General features: G+C 34.5%; 2 long non-coding RNA genes across 2 annotated transcripts; both read left to right on the top strand.

The window, feature by feature from the left end:
- Positions 1–4,088: 4,088 nt before the first annotated feature.
- Positions 4,089–4,393, top strand: LOC126021859 (uncharacterized). The gene is made up of 2 exons (XR_007500255.1): positions 4,089–4,300; positions 4,336–4,393. It is a non-coding gene; the product is annotated as an uncharacterized LOC126021859 (long non-coding RNA).
- Positions 4,394–9,681: 5,288 nt separating this feature from the next.
- On the top strand, positions 9,682–17,272 carry LOC126021857 (uncharacterized). Its single transcript, XR_007500253.1, has 5 exons — positions 9,682–9,838; positions 10,424–10,498; positions 11,869–11,982; positions 14,356–14,486; positions 16,872–17,272. It is a non-coding gene; the product is annotated as an uncharacterized LOC126021857 (long non-coding RNA).
- The last annotated feature ends 1,074 nt before the right edge of the window (positions 17,273–18,346 follow it).

Below are 18,346 nucleotides of genomic sequence, written 5' to 3'. Positions count from 1 at the left end.
AGAATAATCTCATGCCACCTGTGTTATAACAAAAATAAAAGGCATGGTAATAGTATTCAGAGACAACAGATATGAGAGAAGAACTAAACCTGGTAGAAAGCTTACCACAAAGAAAGGTGAGTACAACTGGGGCACTAACTGCACTGACAACTACCAGTGATATTAAAATAGAGAAGTAGAATTTCTGTCCTGAAGACTCTTGGGTTTGGGGGTAGGAGAGAAATGAAGAACATAGATGGCTAGGAAACAAAAAAGAAAACTGAAATGAAATATTTCTTCCTTAATTGTTTTTCTGGAAACATGGGTGATGCTCGGGACCATATGGGATCTGGGAATCAAATTAACTTGATCAGCTCTGTGTGCAAAGCAAACATTCCACCTGCTGAAATATCACTCTGAACTCTGAAATACTACCTTTTTGTAATGATTTTTGTATAATTAGTGTTATAATGGTCTATCCGCTTTTACTTAAATATTTGAAAATATGGTTCCCCGAGCCTGTTAGGAGCGATTTCTGAGCACAGAGCAAGGAATAACCTGTAACCCCTGAGCACCACCAGGTGTGACCTTAACAAAAAAAACAGAACAAAGAAAAATAAATATTTTTAGATTTGTTCCTTTAGCAGGTAATCTTCCAGATTTGGGGTTGTTTCAGAAATCAGATACAGATCAAATCAGTCATTTTATAATAGCTCAGGGAAGAACCCAAACTTTAAAGCAAGGAAAACTTTCTGTGACATTAAAGGAAGTAGTTTAAATCATTGTGTGTCAGACTCTGTTTTCCTAATTATCTTTTGTGCAGTGTGCAACCCTTTGAGCTAGTCTGGACAACAGCATTGAATTTTAGATAGGTTGGGTGTACTTTGTAATTGCAGAATGAATTCGTGCCCTTAGTGTTGTCAAAATGATAATCAAGTAAGAAATTTTGTTGGTCCAATATAGTAATGTATACTTTGTAAAAATTAAATTGGCTTTAAGTATGCAGACTTTTTGAATTCTTCATTTAGGAATATGACACAAATTAATTTAAGATTACAAAGTTCACTCATGGTAAAACTATTTCTCTACTCTAACCAGGGGTCTCAAACTCAATTTACCTGGGGGCCGCAGGAGGCAAAGTCGGGGTGATCCTTGAGTGCAAAGTCAGTAGTGGCCTTGAACATTGGGGGATGTGACCCAAACAACTAAAACAAAACAAATCAAGATTACTCTAGGGCAGGACCACAAAATGTACGGAGGGCCGCAAATGGCCTGCAGGCCGCAAGTTTGAGACCCCTGCAACCAAATAATAAACTCTAAACCAAATTATTGCTCTGAACCTTAATAGCATCTAGCTCTAGAAGGTTGTTAAATTTTCATTAAATTTTATATTGGATGAATGCATGGATTTGTGAAAGCTAGAAAAATGTGCTATCGTAGAAAATATGACTTTCAATTGAACCTTGAATTTTTTCCATATATTTGAGTTTTCAGACAAGTAATATTTGGGGAGGCTGGTGTTTTAGGGCTAGAGGTGTTCAGGACTTACTACTACTGTCTCAGTATGTGTACATTACTGCTGGAAGTGCTTGTGCCCCATAGAGAGCACTAGAGATAGAACTCAAATGTAAGGCTAATGCCTGGCCTAATGCACTGTCTCTCTGTGCCTGAGCAAGAAATATTTTGGGGTGCTCGAGGCTTTTTTCTGGCTCTGCTTAAAGATCTCCTGGGGCTCAGGAACTTATGAGATAGTGAGGCTTGAACCCAGGTTGACAGTATACAAAAAAAGTGACTAGTCTTCTGTCCTGTCACTTTGGTCCAGTCATCTTTTCATAGTATTATCCAAGTTCTAACCATATAGCTTCAAAGTTTTGGTCTGTCAAAGCTACAGATTGTAATTTGTAAATTTTCTACTTGGAAAAAATTTCTATGAATTTTCTACTTTAATCACTGAATGCTTAAATTGATCAATTGTGTAACATTCTATCATTCTTATTCTTTCCTTAAGAATATTCAGAAAATTAGACAGTGATTACAAGATAGAACATGTAACTTTATTTCTTAATGTAAAGTGCATGCCAACTTCATGTCATTCACTAACAGTCTGTACAATTTTACTAGATTCATGTGTCTAGGATTCATACATAGAGTAGGTTCATATGTCTAGAACAAAAAGACAAAAAAATTTCTCCTAGAATTGTGGCAAACAGTCAAAGGCATGTAGTTTATATAGGAAGTTATTTAGCAGATGCAGCTAGGTTATATGAAGTAGATGTAGTCAAAAGACAATCTTGCAAGAATGTTTGAATAGAAATGTTAAACTATTAAACAACTGTAAATTATTAGACCTACAGATTTTTATTGACCATTATAATGTTTACATATCATTGGTCATCTTAATATTTGAAAATGAAATGACATTTTTATTACCATACAATATCAAGTTTTTTGTTTTTGGGCCACGACCACTGGTTCTCAGGGGTCACTCCTGGATCTGCACTCGGGAATTACGCCTGGTAGTGCTCACAGGACCATATAGGACAGTGATGGCTAGCCTTTTTGAGCACGCGTGCCCAAACTGCCGCACAAAACCAAACAATTTCCTCAAAAGTGCCACCATGTCAATTAATCCTTAATAGCAATATTTTAGTTTCTAAAAACTAGGAGGCATGTGCCGCATATCTTAATTGTGACCTTCCCGCGTGCCTACTACAAGGCCTTCCCATGTCACTGCTGGCACGTGTGCCATAGGTTCGCCATTGCGGATATAGGATGTCAGGGATCAAGCCAAGGTCAGCCTCATACAAGCAAGTGCCCTGCCCCCTTGTATTTTTGCTCAATTTTCTTTAAAATATTAGTAGGTAAATAATCATTAATGATCTGTTACAATGCATATAAATAGCTTTCTGTATTTTGATACTTTATTAACTTTCAGTAGAAATAAATAGCTGAAGAATCTGCTTAACTATAAAGTGTTGTGTTTTAGTAATTTGATTTTAATAGAATTATAAAACAAAAATTATAAAAACAGTCATTAAGTATGAGATATTCATTGGTTATTCGAGATAGAATATATAAACGTAGCCTTTATACTTTGATTTTTCTTGTAATCAAGAGCAGAGGCCTACAATCATGAGTTCAGTTTGTTACACTTAAATACTTTTTGTTGTATGAATTAGAAGAACAGGAATGGAGTTCGATCCAGAAAAGATTTTAGAAAGGAATTGTAAAGCTATACATAAGTCTATACTGAATTGCTGCTGATCGGTAGAGGTAGAATCTACATGCATCTAACAAAATCATTGTAAGAAATTTTTTATTTTGATTGCTGAAAAGCTGCTAAGATATCATATGAGGTATTTTTAAACCCCTGTTAAAAATTGCAAAACGACTTGAAACATGTCTACACGTATTGTAGAGAAGATTGACAATTTTATAAATTAATGCTTAAAGGATAGTTTTATTGCTGAGAGGCATTTAATTTAATGAAGATTTGAACAAAATAGCTGAATTTAGACATAAGCATTGTTCTTATACAGAGATCTGGAACACAGGCCCCCATTTACTGCATGCTCAGATGATAGAGTCCTACATAGTGAGTGAACGTGCTATTTTTTTTAAAGCCGATTTTTCCTCAAGTAGAATCGCTATCTATGGGCATTTATTAATTTCAGGTAGTATTTTATTAAAAACATTACTATAGTTTTGAACATCATTGTAATTGTGAACTCAACCCGATTTTCTCTTCATTGCATCTTTATTATATGTTTGTAGAGGCAGTAATGTATAACAACTTTTTGTTTGTTTTTGGGCCACACCCAGCAGAGCTAAGGGGTTACTCCTTGCTCTGTTCAGGAGACCAGAGGAGATTTGGTAATCGAGCCCAGGTCATTCCAGGTCAGCAGCTAGTAAAGCTAAGGCCTTAAGTTGTCTATCCCCCACTGTCATTGTTTTAGGAAAATGTTTTTATGGTTTAAATGGCATCTAACTGGTATACTGCTTTTTTAGATGTATTTTTATACAGACATATCTGTTTGTAATGCTGTATCAAACCTGAGGTGATTATTGGCTTATGAAAGTAGTGCTATATATAATAAATGTATTTTTTAAACATAGGAACTGCTTAGTATGTAAAAATAACTAGGTGCCAATTATGTTTTATGCTTTATCTTTAAAATTTATTTACATATGAGACACATGCCTGTGTGCATATCTATGTTTAAAAGTTTTCATTCGTAGTCCTATGTGTTGAAATATTTTCCAATGGCTGGTTAATGTTCTCTTCTAGTCTTTAGAGATCTGATAAAGTTAAGGCTGCTAGGTCTGTTAGAGATCTGATAAAGTTAAGGCTGCTAGGTCTGTTACAATATTTTTTAATTTAAAATGCCAAAAAATTGTTCTTAGTTATTTTTAGTCATGTTCGTTTGTAAATATCAAGCTGATATAAAAAGTGAACATTTTAGCCAGTGGAATTGTTATACCATATCTAAATATTGTTTTATAAGCTTTTTATTTCATTTTTTATACATGCATTTTCTCATTTTTAGAAACATTTAAATCTTAACACTATAATCTTAAGGATTAGTATTATCCAGAAATAAACTTTATGTTGGCAGGTATTTTTAGTTTTTATTGTTTTGCATTTAAAATTAATAGTGTATATTAATCATTATCACTTAGTTTTGTAATTAATTATGTGGAAATTAATTTTCATAATTCCAGTTTATTTTCTATGTTGAGAATTTGAAATAATCAGGGAAGTGATTTATGTATGCATAAAGGTATCTTTATGTGAAATACATCAACTTCTAGAAATACAGGCACACCTGAACCATATATATCTATCTGCTTACTTCATCCCCAGCTGCAGGCTTAGAAATTGTTAAAATTATTGGGGCTGGAGTGGTGGCCCTAGAGATAAGCGTCTGCCTTGCAAGCGCTAGCCTAGGATGGACCACTGTTCCATTCCTCTCCACCCCCCAACCCCGGCATTCCATACATCCCCCCAAGCCAGGAGCGATTTCTGAGCGCATAGCCAGGAGTAACCCCTGAGCATCAATTTGGGAGTGTAGCACAGATAAACTTAAAAAAAAAAACTTCAAAAAATATCGTTAAATTATTGTAAAACATCTGTTTAATGCATTACATGAACTTTTTGAAGAGTATGTGGAAAATATTGGCCTTGCACAATGATCCAGTGTGTTTTTTCAGTAGCATAATTTTGTGGACAGATACATCCCATTTATGACTTGTAACGAAATTTTTTTATTTTGCGTTTAGAAGTGAAATGGTACACCAAGCCTATATATTGTGAAGTGTGACATTTAGTATGCAGCTTTCATAATTATAGCTTTAAAACATTTGTTTGACTATAGATACTAAACATTTTAAAATAAACATTTAAAAAAAAATTTTAAATAGGCATTTTAAATAAGTAAAATTAAAATAATGGTCATTAGCATGTTTGGTTATGAGGATTCTGGGCAAGTGTGGCAGTTTTTTATGGTCTAAATGTATGATTCTTTTATGTTATTTTTGGTTTCTAGATGTGAGCATGCATTTCTGAGAATCAATCTGTTACTAGACTAAATTTGAATGCTTAACTTTGCAAATGCTGGGGCCGGGCAGTGGCGCTGGAGGTAAGGTGCCTGCCTTGCCTGCGCTAGCCTAGGACGGACCGCGGTTCGATCCCCCGGCGTCCCATATGGTCCCCCAAGAAGCCAGGAGCAACTTCTGAGCGCATAGCCAGGAGTAACCCCTGAGCGTCACAGGGTGTGGCCCAAAAACCAAAAAAAAAAAAAAAAAAAAAACAAAAAACTTTGCAAATGCAAAAAAATTTGATCTCATTTGTTTAGTTTACATTATCACAGGACTTTTAAGGACGACTGAAATGAAATTGAGTTCAAAGCATTCATAGGATGTTTTTATATACACATGGACATTTTATAGAGAAGTATCAATGTATAAATAGTATGTAAATTTTTGAGCCTTGTTTATATAAAACCTTTTATATTTAAAGACATAACTATCTGATTTTTGCCATGGATATCACCTTCATGATGCATGTCAATTTTTTTTAATCAAAATAACCTAAGTTTCTAAAGTGTGTAAATATCTGTATTACAAGAAAACTTTGTAAATATTGGACAACAGAAATATTTCACTTTAAACATCTATTATATCTAATTGTGTGAAGACTCACTAAGTATAACCTTGTAAATATCCCATAGGTTGATTTGTACCATTATTATGTAAAAATTATTTCACATGATAAACAAGATTTGTAATCAAGAGAAATTGACAATATTACACATTTCCTGAATTGTCATAAGAGGGATTTTTCCCTTTTGTTTTGTCTTTTATCTTGTATGTTAAAAACCAAATGATGCTGTAGCCAAAAAGGTAGTAGAAAGCTTGGGTCAACTTGGGTTTGGTCTCTGGCACTGCATGTGATTCCCTGAGAGCTGTAATAATAGAAGTAAATCGTAATCACCATGTATTTCTCATCGCCCTACAAGAAAAAGACATATGCTGTCTGTATTGTTTTTGGCTACAGAATGTCCTGATAAATAAAATATTTTCTACCAAATTTGAAATGAAAGGTGCAGGGATTTCTCTGGAACTAATTCCCTCCCTACATATACATATATATAAATATGTTTTTTATATATATATATATATATAAAACATATATATGTAAGTGTATATGTCTCCTCAGTATCTGCACTGACAACTAGATTGAGACCACTGCTTAAGTCTTTCTCCAGGGGTGGTGCTTAGAGATCACACCTGGCATTGCTCTTGGGATCATATATATTGTCTGGATCAAACCCAGGTTGCTATATGTAAGCACCTTACCAACTGTATACTATCTCACTGGCCCCCAAATGAGACATATAATTTAAAGGCATATTTATGTATTCAATTATCCAAAGTTATTTTGTTCATGTGCCATTTCTTGGTATCATAAATGCTAGATTTATGAAGATGACATGTATATACAATTGTAGCATCAAGAGTCCTTACTGTCTTGTGTTCTGTTAATTCATTGTCTATATTTTTATATATGTATTACGTATATACAATGTAATTTAAGACATTTTATACTACCTCTTGGAACTGTATACAGTTGTATACGTTCCCTTATTGCATGACAATATTCAAGACAACTTTATAAATAGTAGAAGTATCTAATTTTTGCATCTAGGCAATCTAGATGTTAATTGTTTAAATTTGTAAATACTACATTGTAAAATACAGTTTATATTTTGTACAATTGTTTTAAGTGAAATGGAGCGAATTTGGTTTCATATTTTATATTGACTTAGATTGAAGAAAAAGTAAAATGCACTTCAACTTTTTGAAGTCTTGGATATTAATCACTTTAGTTGTTACAGTACTAATATGCTTAAAATGTAATTATTTTACATTTTTATTACTCAATAACTTTGAGTTTAAGTCTAACGGAATGTGTTATTTATAAGAAACATTTTTCTAATTACACAATTTTGTATTTGATTGGACTGCACGACATTGGTCAAGACAATTTGTAAATATAAGCGTATCTTTTAAAATTAATTTTTAAATATACTGAGTTTGAAGTATACATATGTATATATTTTAAATTTGGCAATTATAAATGTATTGCAGGTAAAGTAGGGAACTAATTAGTTGCTTTTTAAGTCTATTAGCATTTTTTGTTCCGTAGGAAAAATATAGATAATTTTTTATGTTCGGATTATTAATGTTCTCGTGTGCAAAAGGGTAATAAAAATGCCCGTTTGCGATGTACAAGACAGGAAACTATGGAAACTTAAAATATAAAAAAATTATATTCAGTTTTGTTTTGGGGCCACACCCAGTGGTGATTGATTAGTGACTAAAGTTGGCTTTTATACTCAGAAATTATTCCTGGCGCCTTTGCCTTTCATGCAGAAGGTCATCAGTTCGAATCCCGGCGTCCCATATGGTCCCCCATGCCTGCCAGGAGCAATTTCTGAGCATGGAGCCAGGAATAACCCCTGAGCGCTGCCGGGTGTGACCCAAAAAAACCACACACACACACAAAAAAAAAAAACAAAAAAAGAAATTACTCCTGGCAGGCTTGTGAGAACATATGGGTTTCTAGGGATTGAACCGGGTAAGCCACATGCATGCTAAACACCCAACCTGCTGTGCTCTTGTGCTGCCCCAGATTCAAAACTTGAAGGTAATTGTTAAAACTATTTTGCTATCCTATAGAAGCCAACTATTGGAAGATTTATAGGTTTTTAGGTATTAATGGATAATTATAGGGCTGGAAAGATAAAACAGAAGGTAGCATGCTTGCCTGGCTTGTGGGCAACCCAGGTTCAATTACTGGAATCCCATTTATAATAAACCTGAGAATCACTGGATGAATCTCAAAAATAAAACCCTAAAATTATATGTAAAATCAATTTTAAGGATCAAAGATCTGAGTGCCATTTGGTTAGTTTTGTCATTCAGTGGATCTTTTTTGAATAGCATTTGTCAATTACATTCAAATTATGGTGTAGTTTTTTGAAATTGTTTAATGCATTGATATTTATCTGTTCCATTAACATAAAGAGGAAACAGGATGAAGGTAATTTGAATGTGTGTTACACATATAACTAAGACAAATCTTAATTGTTTTCATCAGGTTATCATAGAAATAAAATTAAATAATTGGAAAAATCTGATGGTAATTTATAAATTGATGTTATAAATTAAAACCAAAGTATGCCTTTATGCTTCTGTTTTGCTAACTTGAAATGCTACTGAATGATTGTCATTGGGAATCTTTATCATTGACTTTTTTGTTTTGTTTTGTTTTTGGGCCACACCCGGTGACGCTCAGGGGTTACTCCTGGCTATGTGCTCAGAAGTTGCTCCTGGCTTGGGGGACCATATGGGACACCGGGGGATCGAACCGCGGTCCATCCAAGGCTAGCGCAGGCAAGGCAGGCACCTTACCTTTAGCGCCACCGCCCTGCCCCATATCATTGACATTTTTAATTGGATTTAATAACCTAGCTCACTACTATTAAATGGTTATTTTAACAGTAAGGAGATTTAGTATTTGTTTGCATTTAATATTAGAATATTGTTATTTGGGGCCGGGTAGGTGGCGCTGGAGGTAAGGTGTCTGCCTTGCAAGCGCTAGCCAAGGAAGGACCGCGGTTCGATCCCCCGGCGTCCCATATGGTCCCCCCAAGCCAGGGGCGATTTCTGAGCACATAGCCAGGAGTAACCCCTGAGCGTCAAACGGGTGTGGCCCAAAAACCAAAAAAAAAAAAAAAAAAAAAAAAAGAATATTGTTATTTGAAGATCTGAAAATTGTCTAGAAAAACAATGTAGATATTTTACAGTAATATATAAAAATATGACTACAAGAACTGTTACTATTTTTCTTTTTGACATTTGCTTCAATTTTTATGATCAATATTGCGTATGAACCATCCATGAATATCTGCACCATATTGTTCAACTTCGAGATCAATGGAACAATCTAGTCTCCTAGGTTCTGAATCCAAGTTTATTCCACGAGAGGAAAATTATCTCCGTTTTGGAAACCAGTCATCAAATATAACTTATCGAAGACTTTGGAGTTATTTCTTCCAAACAATAGGAAATTGTAAAGAACACAATTTTAGTGACAGTTGCCTATCTTCAAACTAAAGTACTGACTGACATATTGGAAGTGTTGGGGACCGATGCATCCGAGATTGTATTCTACCAAAATTATGAATAAATAGTGAATGTTTTTGAAGAACCCACATTTTAAGGAATAGATCAGCACAAAGACCACACCACCCAATCAAATAAATTAAGATTGATTATCGAAGAAAGGAAGAAGGTAGGTGCTTTGTAATTTTTTTTATTTTGGTAAATAGATCAGTGATAAAAGTAGTCGTTTAAGGATAATATACGTTGTGTATTTTTTTATCATGATGATAATTGTGGTTAGGTTGTTTAAATATTTCATTGATAGAAGATTTATTAGTGCAAGTATTCAGAAAATGTGTCATTTCCTTTTACTCTTGTTTTAAGGAGGTTTCTGTATTTTCAAGATCAATGTGAAATACACCTTTTTCACATTACACTAAGTGGACTTTTAAAATTTTACAAATGAAAAATATTTGGGCAGCTAGATTTGTTTGGTATTGTTTTGAACTTCATTCAACTTTATGTCCTTGAATCTTATTTTGGGGGCTTGAGTACACCTGGCAATGTTCAGAAGTTACTCCTAGCTCTCCACTCAAAAATCACGAGTGCCAGGCCTGCGGACCATATATGATACTCAGGACCAAGCCTGGGTTATCCACATACAAGGCAAACTTTGTACCCACTTTGCTGTAGCTCTGGCCCTGGTATTTAACTTTGTCTATGATGTGGATTGAACAGGTATACATAATGACATTGATATTTTATTTAATCTTAGGAAAAATGGCATGGCATCAGAAAAAATTCCTGATACTAGGGAATTTCTTAATTCATGAATCTTAACTTCAAACAGGTAAGAAAGTTATTGAATAATACTATTAATTCAGGACTACATTTTGGCCAGGAGAAAGAAAACAAGCTTGGTGTTTTAGTTATTTTTGTGTAGTTTCTTTTGGAGACACCTTGAATTTTCAATTGAATTGAGATTTACTTAATTTTTAATTAAGTAAAATGGGATTTACTTAAAATTGGGAAGTATATATACAGAATGAATATTAAAAGTTTAACAATTGTAAATTTAGTTAAAAGCATTACAAGATACAATGTAGACTAAATTTTGTATTGTGATGAAATGAACATTTCCTTTCATATACACCTAAAAGGTTGTAAAATTTGAAGAGTAGTACTTGTATTGGTACATGAAATGAAAGACTTGAGTCCAGTAATAGAAAGGATTTATGAAGTGTTTTCTAAGTATTTTTATTTTGTTTTGATTTTGGGCCACACCCAGCTGCGCTCAGGGGTTACTCCTGGCTATCTGCTCAGAAATAGCTCCTGGCAGGCATGGGGGACCCTATGGGATGCCAGGAATTGAACCAACCACCTTAGGTCCTGGGTCGGCTGCTTGCAAGGCAAAAGCTTCTGCGCCATATCTCCGGCCCCAGTCTTTTCTAAGTATTAAAGAAATTGATTAGAGAATTCATGATGAGCCAACACTGCTTCAGCTATTTAACCAAAATGGGTGGTTTTACTCTGTAGTGTCTCTTTTTTTTGACTGACCAGAATTCCTGGAAAATTAACCTAATGTCACTGGGAATTGCCCATAGCGGGGGAAAAAAAGACATTATATGCACTGTGATGGTAGTTTTGGAATAAGGTGAAAGAAGGCCCAATTATGAAAAGTTGATTTGTGGTCTTATTTCTTTTTTTTTTGTGCTTTTGACCATATGATTTCCATTCATTGATTTTCAAAATTTCCTTGCCAGATCTCTTCCTCTTCTTTTTTCTTTACTACTTTTCTTCCCCTCCCCTTCCCTCTCCCCTTCCCCTTCCTCTATCCCTTTCCCTTTCTCTTCCCCTTTCCCTTTCCTTCCCTTCCCTTCCCTGTTTTGGGCCACACCAGGTGACACTCAGGGATAACTCCTGGCTATGCTCTCAGAAATTGCTCCTGGTTTGGAGGAACATATGAGAAGCCGGGGGATTGAACCATTTGCACTAGCACTTTATTTTGTTTTGAGACTATACCTAGCAGTGCTCAGGGATTACTCCTGGATCAGCATGCAGGGAACTGTCTCAGGTTCTGGGAAAAGTAGGATGTGTCAGGGAGCCAACCCAGGTTGTCAATATGCATGGCAAGTGCATCGCCTGCTATAGTATTGCTTAGGCCTCTGTTTACTTCATAACCGTTAGTTGTTTATTGAATTATGAGTAAATTTGTTTCAGTATATTAAAAGTTGGAAGAAAGAACAAAATGACATGACAATTTTGAAGAAAAAAAACATGCCTTATGTGTTGTACTGATGACTTGCTAAAGCTCTGGAACTGGATGAATATGAGGTAAATCTTACTCTTCGATGTTTTATTGGCTACTGAGACAAAAGTAAAATAGCAAACCCTGAGTTTATAGCATCAGGAGTCCTTCATGCCTGCAGTTTCTGTTATCCCTTTTGGGAAGGTTCTGTAGTTCTGCAAAGAAAGGATGAAGGGAGTTCCTTAATTATTCGATAGAGACTTATTGCCTATTATCCAAATGAAGGTTTTAAAGCAAAGGTTTCCTCATAGGTAAACTATAAATTATAACATATCAATGTGGAATTACTATTAATTATTAATGTTAATAATTTGGACTTTTCCCCACTCCCATTTGGAATGTTTTTGAGCAATTTTTATTGCTACCTTAATAGGTAAGGATTATATCAGACTAAGAACTGCCATCTTTAGTACTGATACGGTTTTTTTCTCATACACTAATCTGTATATAAGAGTCAAATATAAAAATTAGCAAAATTTTATATGAAATTAATAATACAAATAAAACTTTAAATTAGGAAAATTATGTCATGTTTATATGATAGAAAAGTAGATTTTTTTAATCCTTTACATTCAATAAGGAGCAATGAAGGAATAAAATATTGAAACAAGACAAATAGAAAGTTTATGGAGAAAGAAGTTCTTAGTAAGTCTAAGAATATTAGTATTTGTTTTATTTTAAATGCTTAGAAAGGTATGTTCATTTACTTACATTTTGTAATAAAATCTCATTAGTGTACCATTAGAAAATTTGTGATCCCTCAATGAACTGATTGAATGTTTTCGATCTTTATGCTGTTTTCCTGGGCAAAGAGCAAACATGAAATGGATACGACAGCTTCTCATACCATCTTCACCAAAGTTTGAGCACATTATGTGTCATTCTAGTCTTTTCATTCATTGTTTGTTAAATAGCCAGGCATAAGAGAGAAAACAAACTTAAAAACATTTTTTAAAATAAAAGATTTCATTGGAGGGAGCTACATCAGGCATGTTGATTGATTTGTCAGTACACTTGGATTCAATACTCAAAAGTTTGATTAGCATTAAGTACAGAACTGAAGATCCCATAATTAAGAATACATATTTAGTATCTTTAGATACGATGTGACATATTTAAGATGGATTGATGATATCAATTTTAGAAAATTTTAGGACATCAAAATATGTTGACTATCGCCTTATGTTCTATACACATTCTTTTGAGTATATATAAAATGGATTTTAGTGTCATCAAGCTTCTATACAGCAAATAAAACTATTTAAAATTATGCTGGTAAAACAATATTAATTATGGGCTGGAGTAATAGCACAGCTGTAGGGCATTTGCATTGTATGTAGCAACCTGGGAAAGACCCAGGTCTGATCCCTGGAAACCCTCAAGGCTTCCATGACTGATTTCTGAGTACAGCAGAAGTAACCCCTCAGTGCTCAGCCCAGTGAGCACTCAGCCCATTGTGGCCAAAAACCAAAACAAAAACCCAATCCCCCCCCCAAAAAAAATCTTATGAATTATTAGGAGTACCACCTATTACCCATTTATACAGTTAGACTTTAATTTGTTTCTCACTTTTGTTTCCCGAGACTTTATCAGTGTTTTTAAACGTCGTCAATGTGGTACTGCAGAATGTTACATTTTTGGTTAATGTATTCATCATTTACTGTTACTACTTTCCATTCTGTATTTTTCTCATTTCCTTAAGATTTTTATTACTAGTTTTCCTTAATTGATTTATGACTAATGTTTATTTTGTCATGATTTGATAATGACATACAATGACTTACCGTTACTTAAATCTTTTGTTTCAGTTTTTGTATAAATGTTTTGTATATTGAAATATAATTATATTTTGTTTTATGTCTGTAGGTTTTTTTGCGGGGTTGGTCACATCTGTCAGCACTTGGGTTACTCCTAGATTTGCACTTAAAGGCATTCCTGGCAGGCACAGGGTGACCATATAGGATGCCGGGAATTTGAACCACTGTCCAACTTCATGCAAGGCAAACACACTAGCATTGAGCAATCTCTCCAGCCCTGATTTTTTTATTTTTTTAAAGTACATTATTATACTTGTTATTTTGTTTGTTCACTTGTATATTACATACATAAAATTCACCTATGTTTGGGTTGTAAAATACTTTTGTCACAATTAAAAATTCTTAACATAGGGGTCATAAGCTAATAGTGGGGAGAGTGCTTGTCTTCTAGGGACTAAACAGGGTTTTATCTCCAGTATCCCTGTATAGTCTAAAGAAACTATCTGGAGAAAGTCCTGTCAGGTTTCAACCCCACCCAAGAAAATGCTCTCATAATAAATCAAATGTATTCGTCGTCTTAACTTTTGATAGTGTAAAATTACTGGAAATTTAATCATCTATTTCATGTAATTTCTTTTTCAGAATGTTCACTGTCTAGTAATATTTCTCTCAATGATTAAATTACTTTGCAAGTTGGAAAGAATTGAGTTTCTTCTATGCAAGACACCAATTAGAAGATCTTTTTAAAATAGATTCTTCCATGAAAGTGCAAGGTATGTCTTGGTTAATAAAATTGTTACTTTGGGATAATTACAAACAGATCACAAAATCTTATATAAAGCATTTCCTGTATCAGTAACTTAATAATTAGTTATATGAAACATTTTTGCATAATTTAATAGGATTTTATTGAAATAATTAAATTATAGCTTTTCCCACTTATAATTTATAGGAACAATATAAGCAAACAAGAAGCTCTCGATCTTTATGAGAAATCTTAATTGCAATTAGTAATTTTGTTTTTATAATTGAAAATTGTGATTGTAATTCCTGTAATTTTACTTCTAAAAGTATAGATGGTCACGGCAAGTGCAAGATTTAAATTACTGTGTATTTAATCAATTAATATCATGATATAATTTATATTTGATTTTTGTTTAGTGGAACATAGAAACCATCTTTGTCTTTGGTCTGTAACAGGTGTTGCTTTTGCCCATGCTCCTGATTGCACAGTAAGGGATCAAATCGGATGGTGTTTTTAAGACAATATGGGTGCCTGGTATTGAAGCAGGGTCAACCATGTATAAACCAAGCACCAGAACTAGTCCAAACAATGTCTAAATCTCCAAAATTTTACTTATTTATTTTTGTTTTTGGATCACACCCGGCGGTGCTCAGGAGTGACTTCTGGCTCTGCGCTCAGAAGTCACCCCTGGCAGGCATGGGGGACCACATGGGATGCTGGGATTCAAACCGGGTTCTGTCCTGTGTTAGCTGCATGAAAGGCAAATGCCTTTCTGCTGTGCTATGGCTTGGACCGTACTATGCCAACATTTTATATGCAAGTGAATCAGTTGCATCTGGTGAGAGATATGCACACTAGTAGTCCTTTTTCAAAATAAAATTTTAATTGAATCGCCACAAGAAAAAGTTAACCATACAGTATTTATTACCCATTTCTGCACTGGTGCACGATTCCCTCCACCACTGTCCCCATTTTCCTTCATGCTGCACCCACTGCCATCCTCCCCAGCCTATATTAGATTTTCATCTCTGCTCCCTTTTATCCCTTCTTCTCTCCTTCCCTCCCGCCCACCGCTTCCCTTCACTCTTCACCTCCCCCTTCAACATCCCTCTCCCTTCCTCATCACATATTAGCACTTGAGCAGTATTCTCATCCCCAAATACCTTTTAAAAGTAGTGGTAATTTGCGCCACATCAAGATGAATTTACACCGTACTCCTTCCTGAGTGTGCTTGGCACACTCTTGGCAGTGTTCAGGAACTATATATGGTACACAGGATCAAACATTGTTGGTCCACATCTAAGTGTACTGGCTACTGAGTATATTTTAATGAAGATAATAGTTGATATTTTTGTTCAGATCAGCATTTTGTAATACAGACTGAATAAAATAATGTTTATTCTGTATGTTATCTTAAAAATGGGTCGATTTTGATTTCTTTGTTACCTGTTACATATTTAATATGGACATTTTATTAAATTTGTTTTATATACACACCAGTATACCTGATAAGTGAGTTTGTGTCCTGAATTTCAGTTATAAATAAGTTTCTTATATTTTGATGAATCAAACCTGGTAGATATTGGGATAGATCCCCTGGCCCTTGCATGCAGACCATTATTCTTTGTCCTTTTAGCCATACCTATGGATTCTTGGTTAGTTGTTTCTGAGTTATATTTTTATTCCCACAAGTCTATTCATTTATTCTGTGCAATTTACTTTTAAGTTATACTTTAATACACAAGTTAGAATTGTGTTAGTAAATAAATCTCTAGAAACCTTATGTTGAAATCGAAGTAAGCATTACAGTTTTCAAATTAGAGCCACCGGAAAGGCCATAATAAACTTTTTGTTTGTTTGTTTTTGGTTTTTGGACCACACCCGGCGGTGCTCAGGGGTTACTCCTGGCTGTCTGCTCAGAAATAGCGCCTGGCAGACATGGGGGACCATATGGAAAACCGGGATTCAAACCAACCACCTTTGGTCCTGGATCGGCTTTTTGCAAGGCAGACACCGCTGTGCTATCTCTCCGGGCCCCTCCATAATAATTTTTGATGATGGATAATGATGCATAGAGATTTTGATAGTACATTTTATGTTTTGAAAAGATTTATGTGCAATACATTGGAATTTTGGTGCACATGTTGACATGTAACCATAACATTTCATTCAGTAAAAACTACATTGTTTTACCAGGAAAAAGTGTAAAATAAGGATACTTTAAAAAGTAGAAGTGGACTGAGGGAAGGAAAACATGATTATTTCAAAATGCACATGCACACACACATATATATAGTAAGCATATTTTTCATTATTTTAGGCTATTAGAACATGTTTCCAGTATAGTGTTACTAATATAACTTTAGGAATAAGGTGCTGACATTTTTTATTTTCATTTGTAATTTCTGTTCAGGCATGACCACGTGGATGAGAGGATGCTGGACACCTTCTACAGTGGTGCCTTTTCAGCATCGCTTCAGTGCTCATTTCTTCCTTCTGGACTTTTTGTATTGGTATCTGAAAGGAAAGATCCTTTATAGATGTGCTATAAATTAGTTAAGAGAAGTGACCTGCTTTCTGTCAAGTAACTCTGGAATCTTGAGTACTTTTCTCTGCTTTCCCATGTGTTTAATGGCATTTCCCCCATGTCTATTTGTACTTTAGAAAGGGTGGTGTTTTGATTTGGTAAATGACATGATTGCAGCCATCTGTGTACCATGGTATGCTTAGATAATTGGCAAATGCTCACATATATTCAGTACATCTACTTGTGGTACCATTTCATGACAACTTTTTCTGGTTTGAATTATAGTCAGAAAATGCAGATTTGAAAAAGTTCTCATGATCATCTGAGATCTTGATCATCAAGTTTCCGTATTGCCTCCAGTTGGTTAAATGAGGCACTCCACCTTTATTCCAATCCCTATAATTGATACTACTCAAGATTATTATCTGAGTTTGATTGTACTTAAACTCATACTAGTGAATAAAAGACATGTATGTCATCACAACTGAATTTATCATCTAGGCTTCACAAAACACAGGGTTTTCAATAGTACATAGAAATTGTCACTACAAATGATTAGATGGTAACAAGAAACTGTTCATGCATCCTACATAATCTATTTCTGTATCCTAGTACTGCTTATGTATGTGATCATAGTTAATAATTTTTCCAAGTGCATGTTTATGTGAAATTCATTTTGCAAGTGTGTTATTCTAAAAATGTTTACCAATAAGTTGTGAACATGTTTTCTAATCAATAAATACTTATGCAAGGTTTCAGTGGATTGAAATTATTGTTTGTAGCTTAATGTTATAATTTTGAAAGGTAGGTTACACTTTGCTCAAGGCTGAATATAAAGGTTGAATATATGTTAATATATGAATTTATAATTCTATAAAATAGGTTCCTAGATTCAGCATGATTGGGTCACTGGTTGTGCATACTTTGCCAATAACAATGTCCTTTACTTTGTGGCTCTAAACAGTCAAGTTTCTTCAAAGAACTATCTCTTTTATTTTTAATTTTTTTATTTCTTTTTTTGTTTTTTGGGGCCACACCTGTTTGCTCAGGGGTTACTCCTGGCTAAGTGCTCAGAAATTGCCCCTGGCTTGGGGGGACCATAGGGGATGCTGGGAGATCGAATCATGGTCCTTCCTTGGCTAGCGCTTGCAAGGCAGACACTGACGTCTAGCGCCACCTCACCGGCCCCAGAAGTATCTTTCTTAAAGGATGAGATACTAGTGAACATATAAGGACAGACTAATTTAATGAAATCAAGCTTTGTGTTCCACCAGGCCTTTTATTAGTTTATTATCAGTTTAATTTAACAAATGATGAGTAACTGTGAACAATATTAACTGAAACATTTGATGTTTTTATAT

The sequence above is a fragment of the Suncus etruscus genome, chromosome 11, assembly GCF_024139225.1.
Source record: "Suncus etruscus isolate mSunEtr1 chromosome 11, mSunEtr1.pri.cur, whole genome shotgun sequence".
Classification (NCBI taxonomy): Eukaryota; Metazoa; Chordata; class Mammalia; order Eulipotyphla; family Soricidae; genus Suncus; species Suncus etruscus.
The sequence above is the reverse complement of the archived record's forward strand: the minus strand, read 5'-3'. Positions and strand labels throughout refer to the sequence as shown.